General features: G+C 27.6%; 1 protein-coding gene and 1 long non-coding RNA gene across 2 annotated transcripts in view; one reads left to right on the top strand and one right to left on the bottom strand.

The window, feature by feature from the left end:
- The window catches only part of LOC113383345, a gene marked incomplete in the record, with an annotated part of 146,681 nt that overhangs the window by 29,774 nt on the left and 103,279 nt on the right, over positions 1–13,628 (top strand).
- LOC113383348 lies at positions 1,642–2,097 on the bottom strand. The gene is made up of 3 exons (XR_003367751.1): positions 2,003–2,097; positions 1,821–1,889; positions 1,642–1,730 (listed from the first exon to the last, which is right to left on the bottom strand). It is a non-coding gene; the product is annotated as an uncharacterized LOC113383348 (long non-coding RNA).

The raw sequence follows: 13,628 nt of genomic DNA, 5'->3' as shown, positions 1-13,628 counted from the left end.
TAAAATAGCATTAAATCAGTTACAGAAACAAACAATTCAAGGTTGCATAAACTTCTAGATATGGGCCGAGTATTAACCTTAAGGGATGGTTGACAAAAAATCACAAAAAGGAAAGAATCAAGAAAGGTAAATCTTATGTGTATTTATTTTTTACCTAAATTTCAAAAAATCCAAAAATAAAAAAAAAATTCAAGAATTTTACGAGCTTGTATGTACCTACATGTGATGTTGGGTGGAGAAGTGGTAGTTATCATTAAATATCACCACTTATCACAAAAAAAAAGGGTAGGTCCAAAAATCCTTAAAAATCGATCACGTCATTAGTGGAAGCCCTGATCGACTTAATCGAAAACGGTGAGCTTTAGCAATTTAAATAAAATTATTCGCTTTCACTTAAAATTAATCAATGCAATTTTTATTATTTCAAATGTATTGAATTTTTATAATTCAACCACTTTTGTCAGACAATAACATTTTAGAATGTTGTTTAGAGTCTAAACAGTTAATGTCTAAACTTTAGACCATTCATTTAAAGTAATCAGCACTATATCCAATTTTGGAACCTTTGGAATATTTTATATTTTCAAAATCGGTTCAGGTTTTGCAAAAAAGTAGACAAAAAGAAAATATTGCTGTCTAAAAAAACTGCTAAACAAAACGCGACTTCTTATCAAGTTTAATGCTTTTAAATTTTGAAATCCTAATCAATACAAGACTATGTTTTCCGCACATATTATTATTTCAAATCATACTTTTTAGACTAAAAATCTTATTATTTTGCACAATAAACAATTTTTAAGCTTAAAAAATTTCTGAAAATGTTTTTATCATTTTGAATCCTATTTGTGTAAATGAACATAATTCTGCTTTTTTAGTACAAGATACTCATATTAGTAATTATTTCGATAAATATACTTCGAATTTCTAATTGTAACAATTAATTGCTTCTGTTTACTTTTTTTAAAATATTTAGATTGTTGCTAATTTCTACACATGCTAATATTTCTAGAATTAAGGCTTGAACTAATAAGTAACCATATTCCAAAAATACAGAATGAAAATTGCAAAATATTATGCAAAATATAAATATTATTAAAAACTTAATTTTATCATATTTAAAAATAAATATATGAATTTCAGAATTCTAACAATCATTTTTGTTTGTACATTCCTAGTAGATAAACCGTTGGGTGCATCTACTAATCCGAATCAATATTATTTTCCTAATTTATCTTCTAAGCAATATCTGCTTATTGTTTTTGTATAAACAGACCGCAGAATAAATTTAATTAAAAATGTTATAATATTTAATCTGATTATCTTATAGTGGAATGCAATTATATGCTGGTGCATCAAATTATCATGCAAAGCAAAAATGCACATTTCTCCAGATTGTACACGATAAATTAAATTATAAAAAACAATTATTCGTTGATAATATATTTATAAAATATAGTAGTTGTTTATTTTAATAAAAAAAACTTACGTAATGAGTTCCTGCAGATGATTTTCGTCCTCTCCTGTCCTTATAGCACCAATAGGTGCTAATGAAACACGTACTGAATATTGAAAATACAATTAATAATCGTGGTTTTAATTACCAAAGTTTATTTTCTTACATCAGGCCATCCTTCAGGTTTGATTTCTCCTTTCAAGTGGTGTCTGTCCATTTTGGCACTGAGTCTACCTCGGAAACGATTTACATTGACTCTGTAGTGTGATGTTTCGGTCTACAAGATATAAATAATGCAAATTTTTTTAATATTCTAAGAGACGTAAGTTAATATTGAATAAACTAAACACGAATCCAAAATACTAACCTTTCCTGATTTAAGCCTATATGCTTTCATCTGCATTACTGGAGTAGTTTCTATATCCATTGTCACCATCTTAAAAAAATATTGTGGATTAATTACAATACTATAAACTAAAGTATAATTCAATTTGTTGGACTTAATATTTGTGTGCAGATGTATTAAAAATAATTAATTTAATTACTTACAACTTCTTGTCCCAAATTTTCAGCAAAAACATTGTTTATGTGTGGTGCTGGTGTCTCTGGAAGAAGTCGTACCAGCTCGACCCCAACACCATGCTAAAAATAAAATAATATTTATTTAAAATTAACTGAAAAAAATAAATCCAAATTGCATAATACAAAACTACTAAAATGGTAACAATAAATTACCCGAAAAAAAAACGTTATTTTTATATTTTATATTTCTATTATGACTTTTTATATTCGCCAGATCCAATTTGCTCACATGTTATGGCAAGGCCATGTTAAGCTCCAACTTGCATACATTATGCTACTGAATTATACTAAATACTGTCAAAATGTCATACATTTGCTGTGCATTCAGGCGTTTTACACATAAACTGCAACGTAACTTGTAAGTTATGAAGCTGGGTCAGAAAGACCCTGTTATATAAGATCGTTTCTGTGACATTTGTGCGGTTTCTAGGTTATTTTCTTTCTCACAACCTGAGGAAAACAATATTTAGTACGATTTTGTATGGAAAGTTCTACATAACATAGTCTTGCCATAACTGTTATGCAGCAGAATCGGTCCATAAAGCTCTTTTGATAAAGGGAATATATAATATAATATGGATTCACGTTGATTAGTTTTGCAAGACGATCTGCCAAGCCGTTTCTTTAGAATTCGCAAAAAATTAAACTTTTCATCCATGTTTTCGCCCAAAAACTCTAAAGCAATTTCGAAAATTTAAAAACTTTCCAAAACGCCTGAATGCATAGCAAATACATGATATTATGATAGTATTCAGTATGATTCAGTAGCATAATGTATGAAAGTTGGAGCGTAACATGGCATTGCCATAACATTTGTCTGTTATGCGTCAGAATCGGTCCCTGAATGTCGTCTATAAGGATACTCGTACACACAGGTAGTCAAGTGAATGCAGTCTATAGATGACGCTCGTAGCAGAAGAGTTAATACAGAAAATTATGATATGTTTGACATCTAAATGTATATTAGCAGCATTTTATACTTGTTTATTGATTTAAATATTTGTCGAGTTTAAAATATCATGATTTACCCTTTGCACTCGTATTGAGCCATAATGCGTATTACATTTGCAATAAGTGGAAATGGTCAAAGTGTTAAAGTACGTGTTTGATAAAAATTATAGATTACTTAATATTAAAGGCAAAACCACAAAAAATAATCATATTAAAATACGGTATAAGTTTATTGGACAAAAAATAAATGATTTATTTATTTTTATTCATGGTCCATAATTGCTTTTAAATTGTATTCATTCATCCAAATCTCAATCTTACGTAATATCGTTCTGTTCTCTTTTGAGATAAGGAAGATTTCCACCGGTAAAAAGATTTGTTTAGGTTCACCTGAGCAAACAAGGGCTCTGAAAGTGAGTATACACAAACACCGAATTAACATTAATACTGATAATAGAAAAATATTCCAAGGTTTTATTAAGATGTTTTTATATAACAACCATATAAGGGCTGGTTTGCTAGTTTATAAAAAAAATTGAGACAAATTAACATTATGATTAACATATGTGATTTCTCAGTTTTCTAGCATAATACATTGATTCATTTAATCTCATTAAAATGTGTTTATATTTTTTGAATCTATATACTATAAAGTTGCTCGAAAAGAACATTAGAAATATTAATCCAGATGTAATTGGGAAAACTGTTAACTAACAATAAATCTAAGTGCTCATGGACTCATTAAATTTTTATAGACTTCACGTGCGATGATTTTAAAAGCCATTATAATTAAATCTATCGTTCTATCCATGTCTAATATAATGTCATTGTAATTTATATTGAAAATTAAAATGTGTGATAATTTGCATGAAGCAAAATAATTTGTTACATAATGCTCGTGGTTTTCAAATATAGATCTAATATATGCCCAGAATTTTTTTTTGTCAATCAAAACTTTTTTTTATTATCTCTTTTATTTACAACTGTCTAGTAAAGGACATTCAATAAATTTGATGAATTTACAATAGTCGGCCGAAAAGGGACATTGCATACTACAAGGGCATATTGGAAAAAAAATATATAAAATACGCAATATTTTATTGATAATTATTTTAACTATTTATTTATTAAATAATTTCTTATGAATAATTATTAAGTTATTTCCATTCCAATCAAAACTTTATTAAAGTTTTACAATACGCTTAGAAGTGAATTTAACCTTCCCCGATATTGTTGAATCTAATTGAAAATATATCATCAGGATAAAAGAATATCTAATAATAAAAGTCTATCAAATACATATAGGCCAACCTTTGAGGTGCCTTCTGAAAAACACAACTTTGTAAAGAAAAGTGTATGATTTGGAAATTAAAATGGTTGCATAAAAACATATAGAGTAGAGAGGGGCTTAAACGTCCTTGGGTAGAAAGCTAGAAAAGTTCATCACTGATATCTCAAAAACAAGTAAAATAAGGAATTATTTAACAGAAATATTTGAAAGTAGAGGAAAAATAGAAGTATAACCAGCCATCACCTCAATTCTTACAATGTCGCTGCCAGGAGATAAAAGAAAATGTTGGAAAATCAATAACAAAAGTATTTTCTTTCGTTGCTAGCATTTTTGGTGAGCACTGTTGTTTAGTTTACGAGGCCTTAACCTGATCTTTAAGTATATGTAATTTATATACTTAAAGATCAGGTTAAGGCCTCGTAAACTAAACAACAGTGCTCATATATAAGATGTATTGTCAAATTTTAAGATAGATTCAGCAAATGTTTTTATATAACCTGTATAATAGCTTACACGTGGATGGGGTAACAAGTACCAACAAAACTCTTACCTGAACAAAGAGTAGACAATAAAAATATTAAATAAAAAAGAAAATTAAGTTGAATAAGCAATTTTACAAGAAATAAATTAAATTAATAATTATTCCAACTCTGCTGATGACTATTTTTGTCGAAATACCTGATCGAGGTTATGCACAGTGTAATCTTTGTAAAAATTGTACTCATGAAATTTATATTCTGCATTGATTGAATATTGTAGCTACTATTTCGAAAAATTGCTTCAAAATTAAAATTAAGTCATTCGATCGGTTTGACCCCTGGCAGTCCCGTTTACCCTGTATATGGGGTAAAAGGAACAGATGACAAATTTTAGAAAAAATAGTGAAAAACACATTTATATAATTAGGAATTTTAAGTACAATAGTTGTTTGTTTGATTCAGACCAATTCATTTGGTTTAGACCAGTGGTTCCCAAACTTTTATGGGTCACGCCTTACGTTTCTAAAAATGTTGTGACCCTCATATAAAATTTTTGCCCTTTAAAACTAATTTTGTTTCTAAATGTAAAAGGTAGACCTTCAAAAATCACTATTACATTGTGATCAAAACTGTATATGTAAAACATGTTATAGAAATTGAAATTGAAATTAATTTTATTACTGATTTTTCTACATTTAATCAAGTCCATTTCTTTGTTCTAATTTTATTTTAGTTCTTTCATGACTATTTTTAAGAATTAAGAATATTTTATGAATTCATTTGGAAAAAATATATATCATCATCATTCATTGAAGTTCAGATGAAAATAGAATGCTTTATCTGTACGATCAAAGCAACTTTAACTTACAGACAACTATTATTTGAAGTAAAAATTGTTACAAATTGAATGCTAGCAATTATTTTTTTCTATCGAAACTATCAGGATCATTCGCAACTTATTTTGAAGTAATTGTTAGACTTCGCGATTATTGAACTACTTAGTAATTGCCCTAGATTAAGACATTTCAAACTCATTTTTGTTTTGTATGGCATGAGCTTTCAAATAATTAATCAATTAATTAATAAATTATTCTGCACTTTAAGATAAATAATAAGATAAATTTCAGCTATGTTTTTCCTTCATATTATTTTAAACATTATTGGGAAGCCATCTATTGATTTCGCTAAACATTTTATGCGAAAGCAAGGGTGAATAATCCAACTTCTACACTTTTGTGAGGGTTTAGTACAAACAAAGGGCTTTAGCATACATTACTCGAATTATAACTGCCAAAATTATAGAATCAATAATGATAAAAAAATATTAATATTATATTAAATTATATTAAACCTAATTCATATTAAATTGTAAGAGTACAAACAGCCATCAGAAAAAGGTTTTAAACAAAAACTACGCGTTTGTAAAAGTAATGCTAGTAAACTAATTCCATTTCCTCAACTTCTGGTGCAAAATTATAACCAATTTTATTGCATTATTTTAATTGGAAACTATCGAATTATCAAGTTTAATTGGAAACTATCTTTTGAGTCAAAATTTGGGAAAATCCAAATATAAATGATAAGATAAGATATCTTAAAATAAATAATAAGATATAAAAAAAAAGAGAGTAGATATATCATAAAACTTAATTATAAAGCTGTGGGAGCCTATTTGTGCAGATTCTATGCATGGAATATAAACCTTATAAAAAAGTTCCAAAAAATTCAGGTTAATCAGTTCAGGTTAATCGGTTAAATGTTTTCAAAAATCCGTAAAATGAGTAAATTAATAAATTCTGTTAGTTTGTCTAAAAGTAGTTGATCAATTTTTTATTTCTTATAATACATAAAAATGGCAACATAAGAATAATGTTAATTTTTACTTCAACTCTAAATGTTTATAATAAATTCAAAACTATTAAAAACATGTCTACTCACAATCATCGAAATTACATATTTAATTTTCCACCATTAATTTATCTCAATCAATATGCTTCTAAAGCTGAAGATAATTCTGTATTTTTTTTAAATTTCATATTTATTAAAAACTAATATAATCTTGAAGATGTTATCAAAAATAATAAGATTTATCGAACAAAGTGAAATTAGAAATCTTACTAAGCATTTGCTTAAAGTCTATATGCAATTTTGAGGAAAGTACCTCTGTGTAAAATAGTCGTGTCTATACACTAAAATTCCTTATTTTACGAATCCTTAAGCTAGGTTGACAGCAAAAGGGTCGATTTCTCCTAGAATTGCTTTTTTGTGGAAAATTTTGACATGTTATTTAAAATTTCTTGACAGATTTTGAATCGAATTCATAGCCCTTTCATTGGCCATGTGATTTTGTTGAAATAAACTTAAAAATTCGTTTATACAGTGGATTTGATATCAAGTTCGATTTATAAAAATGACTTAAATAAAACAAACAGTGGTATAAAAAATGAAGCTTTTGTTAATCATAGTGTTTAAATCAATTTTTATTAATTAATAATTATTTATTTTCATAATATAATATTTATTACTATAATTTTACGTTATATTCGTCCAATTATTATAATAAATAAAAAATAAGTTGATCAAATTTTCAATCTCTTTTATAATTCAGTCATTTGCAACAATCATTTATCGTAATATAAATGAACATTTTGTAAAGAATAAAATAAAATAAAATCATATTAAGTGACTATGATAAATTTATTCATTTAGAATAAAGTGAAACTAAGCTAAAAAATATATCAAAGACAATTAAAAGATTTTTCGTTTTTCGTGCTCGTTCACATAGTTAGATCAATTTTCAACATAAAAAAGATTCGATCATAAAATTTTTGTAGAATTTTTGTTGGGTGGTAATTGATCATCCGCAATGATTTTGCATAAATTTAAAAATAAACAACTTAATTGCAATTACAAGACTTTATAGTAAACCGAGCACTTTGTAATAATTTCTTTACTAACAACTTTTCAATAAAAAAATATCAAAAATTATTAAATTTTCTAATAAATTCAATTTTTCTATTATTGGAATGCCTAACTAAATCATCAATTAATTAATATTCCTAAATATTACTCTCTCTTTAATAAAATATATTCCGAATCTTTGTCAAATACATATAATGACAAATGAAAATGAAGCCTAAATATCTGGAAAACAGACGAATCGTAATATTAGCATTTTAGCAGATTTTATTCCAATCGACTGACACCCTTATGAATTTCGAAACTATATTCTTTTACTTTTACTCAAATATCTGAAAAATTATGTGGCACTATTTAATAGAGCATATTCATAAGTGAAGTTCCACTATTTTAATCCATTCATATAAGTTAAAAAAAAATTAACTGTAACCAGACAATAATAAAAAAAAACAAAGTTTGGAAACTATAATACAAGATACATAATTCTTAAAAAAATTTCCTATTGTAGCCAGCAAAGGAGATGTGGTTCAGTAGAGTTTCGTACCAAAATAGAATTGTGCCTTAAAAATATTGAACAAAATAAAACGTACGTACTATATCAATTCCTTAGAAATTTACAGCCGTCCTTCCGCACAGAAGTGCCTCGCAAACATAAAAGCCATAAATATATAAATATACGTAGAAATTCTAAAGTCTGATACAAGTATATCCGAAAGAAAAGTTAACAGTCTAATAAAGGTAATGCACGCGAACCTATTATTGGCACGCGTCGCCATCGCCATCGCCAGTACGGGCACTCCATCGCATTTCGCTCTTATATATTACGTATTGATCAAACATTTCAGAGCCTGTCACTGAATGGTATTTGGTATTGTTTTATGGATAAATTCGCCATTTTCCGAATTAAAATCAAACGAAAATAGAAGACATTGGCGGTGGAATCGTTTCAGGGTGGATGGTGGATGAAGTATAAGATACGAGTTGGCTTCATCACTCATCAACATTATCTTGGGTTTTCTGACATATTGTTAGTAAAATTATGGCATTCGAATAAACTACATCACTTTGATAAGTTTCAATATGATTTTTTAAGGGTACAGGAATATCAGAATTATGTCAGTATACTTAGTTGTTAAAACAATAATTGAAGACATGCAAAATCCAAGGTAGTTGTCGAAATATTTAATAGGACATACCTAACAATAGATGTATTAGATGTGCAACTCACAATTTTTAAAGATAACAAACAACAAATATACAAAATACATAAAAAAGAGCGCGCGTAAAGTTCACACGCTATTGAAGTACTTATTTGTTACTGTACAAGATGACATTTTATTAGTAATATGCTAACACTCGTGATGCACACATTTATTAGTGTCTACCATTATAACACATTTATATAATAATAAATGATAAATTATAAATTATATATTTATAATAGCATTAAAAATATGTATAATATTTAAAAACAATAATGTAATTCAAGTCATACTTCAAATATGACATGATCGGTTTATCATTGTAATTAGCATTTAGAAATGAACCTTCATTAGAGAAATGAAGTAATTGCTGATTAATAACTAATAATATTCGTTCACACAGTGGATTATGTTAAATAACGCCTAAACAAATATTGTTTTCGCAACTTCACTCATCATGTAATTATGTTTGAAGAACTTCATGCAATTGAAATTAACATACATTCATTGACTGCTTGTATTTTTTACTTTTTCGTTGGCGATATAATTTCATTCTTTGAATAGTTGTAAAAACTGTCTTGCCTAAAAATATTTTTCATTTTAATAACTTCAAATATTTATAGAAACTACGAATAATATAGAAATAATTTCTAACCAATAAACATGTGTTTAGATCACGATACAAATGTTTAATTTGTTTCATTATTTTCAAGGAACAGGGTAAAAATTCTTGTGATTCAGGCATTTGTAATTAAATCAAGATTTGTACTACGATGTAACTTTAAAATGTTTATTTAGCTATGCCGATTTCCTTGTTGATATCGGATCGCATACGACGTTGATGCCGGTACGCATTCAACGACAGATCTCTATTCACATACACGATGTCTAATCACAATCGACACGTATAAAAATGATTTCATCAACAGCCGTAACGCCCTATCGTTGCATTTGTACGGATTTACACCCTAGTCGCGCATAAAGAAGTTTTACTTCAAAATGCTTAAATTATTTTGTGTCTTGATTCTATGAAACTTAATATTAAGATTTGGTTTAAAGCATCTTCAAAAAATGAGGTCCTGTAAGTCCATTGATTCGCAGAAAGTTTAAAGGCTTCTTTGAAGAAAAAAAAAGTTGATCCTCTGATAGTTCTAATAATTGTGACGAAGTGGGAATTAGACATGGAAGATAAATTAAAGTAAGATGATGATTTTAGAGAAGTGTAATAAGTAGTGATATGTTAGGAACAGGAAGAATGTTATACTTCTGAAAAATATTTCTACAACTTGTCATCGAGTTAAGAGAGAACATACTTCTTAGTGCTCTTTTGAATGTTTTAGAGAAACACCCCAATTGAAAGAAAACAATTTAAACTAACTTAAGATTGAGTACTCTTAACATAAAACAAGTTGTAGAAAGTTTATTTATAATTGACGAATAAATATGATTATCCCAATTTTATTTTTTTTTAAATTCGAATTCCTAGGAATTTGGAAAACATATTGTTCTCAGTATGAAAGTCAATGTATTTAAACAACATCTAAATTATTAACCAAAATATAATATTTATACATGTGGCACCTTATTTTTTAGATTAAGTCACTGAATATTTTAATTATTTCATTTGCAAAAAAATTGGTAATTTATAGTGTGTTTCTAACTGGCTATGGCTGAGTTAAGCTTTGCATCCAAAAAGCCTTTGATAGTTTTGTATTTAGCCAAATTTGATTAATAATTTACTCTCTACTATAGGTAGCTACAGCACTATAGAATTTTAATTTTTGAAGCAGAAACTTGGCTATAACCAATTTTATAACATTATTGACGAAGAGAATGATATATGGTGCACTATATAATTATATACAATAAAATGAATGAAAAGTGACAACAAATAAACAATAAAATATTTGATTACTGTTTTTGAGCCTAGACAAAATTTTAGACTCGAGTAGCAAACATCCTTGATGTAATTTTCCCACAAACTGTGCGAATCTCTGTCATCATGCATCGGGTAGAACCAGTTTAAGTAAAGAGTAGACATAATAGAGAAGATAAATAACACCCCTAACCAGAAACTGATTCTAGATTAGTTGAATAGTTTGCATATACAATACATATCTAGTTTTCTATGATCTGTACTCATACGTATTTAATATTCATATAGAATAATTTGACTCACAAGAAGCCAGTGTGCTTCTATTATTTTCCAGTTCTAAAGGTTTCATCCCAATCCCAAATCCTATTACTCAGTAAACCACCTAATTCGAATCAAACTTTTTCGCTAAAAGGTAATGAATTCTTTACTCAAAAGACTTTCAAATTTTTAAGTTTCTGCTAATTTTACAATTTGCTACATATACCATCAAATCAATTATTACACAGAAACTTCGTATTTTTGTCAATCTGTCTAGTTGATGAAGACATTTAATAGGTAGTTGTTTTGTTAGTATTTTATATATGGCTATTACATGTGAACTGATGAAGTTATTCTTGCTAAATATAATAATTGAATGTTTTACTGATTTGACAACCATTGGAGTGCCTTCTGAAGAGCAACGTTAAGTAGAAGTATCATAACAATAGTTCATAAACTTCTAGTTCTGATATTTGTTCAGAAAAACCTAAACTATTTTTTTCGCCAATTTTTCAAAAATATCAGAATTGCAAAATTTCAAATACAGAATCTTTTGGAGCTGCTTTAAACGAAGTTCATAAAATCAATACAGAAAGTTTGTAGTTGTTAAAAGATAAAATGCGGTACAATAGACAAAAGTTCTTCTATTATTGCGTCCTAAAATAAATAATTTTGTCTATTAAGAAATGCCTAATATTCTTTTTTCTTTTATTTCGCAAAGCCTTAAAGAACTCCAGCCATTAATGTGATATATATCTCCAACAATTCTTTTTATACCAAATTATGAAAAGCAAGGCGACATAGTAATTTCATCATATACGAGTTTCGACCTCATAGCTGAACATTTTGTACCAAAAATTGTAGGAAACTTTTCAGACCGCTAATTATTTCGAAACTATTTTCAACTTTAGTGCTACATGTTTGTTATAAAATTATTACCTTAATAATAATTTTATTACACATTATTGTAGACCCCAAAGCTCGTAGGGTCATGGACATAGCCATCTATTCAGTTTGTCCAAAAACTTTAATAAAATAAATTGTTTGATAAAGTTACGCCTAGTAGAAACAATATAATGCATAAGTTTTATATTTAACCAATTAATTGTGGCGCTCACACTGAACAGTTTTGCGTCACCACCCGAATAAAGCTCATGACGAGTATATTCGTCATGAAAGTAGGAGTAAGTTGCGCTGATATGATTCGGAATAGAAAATATAGGTTTATTTCACATAATTGAAAAAGTATATTAATACATTTTACTTCTTAAAGTTAATAGAAGTACATATTACACACGTATAAAGCTAAAAACGGAATTAATTCAATTAAATATTATACATGTAAATGAAAGGAAGTAAAAATGATTTTTGACCAAAAGTAAAAACTATTTTCAAAATAAACAGCTTAAAATTTTATTTAAATAGCTAAATCCTAATTTTTATTGATTAAGTATATTATTTCCATATTTTGGAAAGTTCATGCAAGTTGAGGTAGAATGCCACTTACAACTGTTTATTTTATACAGCAATAACCTCAAATATTTATTTAGATTTTTTTTATTTAAATTTAAATAGCAAACGAACATTTTTTTTATATACATGACAAATATGGTCGCCAATTTCCAATATTCAACCACTTCTCCATGACGAGAATATTCGTCAATTACAGATAACTGGATAAGTGTTAAGTTAATATCCTCAGCATATCTTTCACACACAAAATGTTAAAAGTAGTTATTAGATTGGATGGTTTTAAATATATTTATAATAGGGTAAAGAAGAGTTTAGAGGTCCATGGAATAAGTTCACAACCTATATCTCAAAAACCAGTAAATTTAGGAATATTTTGACAACAATATTGAAAGTAGAGGGCAAAAGATGTGTAACCAGCCATCACCTTGATTCGTACGACGTCGCTATCAGGAGATAAACGGCAACGTTTGAAAATCCACAACAAAAGTATTTTCTTCCTTTGTTAGTTTTCTTAATCGTGAGCACTATTGTTTAGTTTAAGAGACCTTAATATAATATTTCAGTATACTTAATTTAATCGTTTTGTAACGTGTATTGTATATAATAGTTTTTTACTTATCTTTTATAAAAGCTTACACATAAAAACATCGTGCCTTGAGGTAAATTGCTGGAACTTCTCTTACCGAAAACTAAAATTATAAAAAAAACTTTGCAGAACTTTGAAAAAATAAGAAGTTGACAAAGTTTTCAAAAATTAGATTTTTTTATATTTTGATTTTTTTTTTGTAGCTAATTGGATCTGTTTTCCCAGGCTGTTCCATTTTATCCCGTGTGTATAGGGTAAAAAGAACCAGGTAACAAATTATTGAAAATACATTTGTGCAATGATGAATCAGCTGAAAGTTTTACTGAACATGGTCAGATAGTTGTTTTGTTTGATATGTGTAATTTGTTGTAATACAGTTAATTAGTTCATTTTCACACAACTTTGTCTCCCATACACCCTATAGTAAAATTCAGCAAATTCCAATTTTTTATTATAATGTACCATGTACCAATTAATTATAAAGCAATTTCAAAAAGACAAAGTGATAAACAGTTATTTCAACTCTGCTCATGAAAGTAGGTATTATTTCGTAAAATC

The sequence above is a fragment of the Ctenocephalides felis genome, unplaced genomic scaffold, assembly GCF_003426905.1.
Source record: "Ctenocephalides felis isolate EL2017-DRISC unplaced genomic scaffold, ASM342690v1 CF-g0.4_SCAFFOLD_03570, whole genome shotgun sequence".
Lineage (NCBI taxonomy): Eukaryota > Metazoa > Arthropoda > Insecta > Siphonaptera > Pulicidae > Ctenocephalides > Ctenocephalides felis.
Note: the sequence above shows the minus strand (reverse complement) of the source record. Positions and strands in the feature narration are given on the sequence as shown.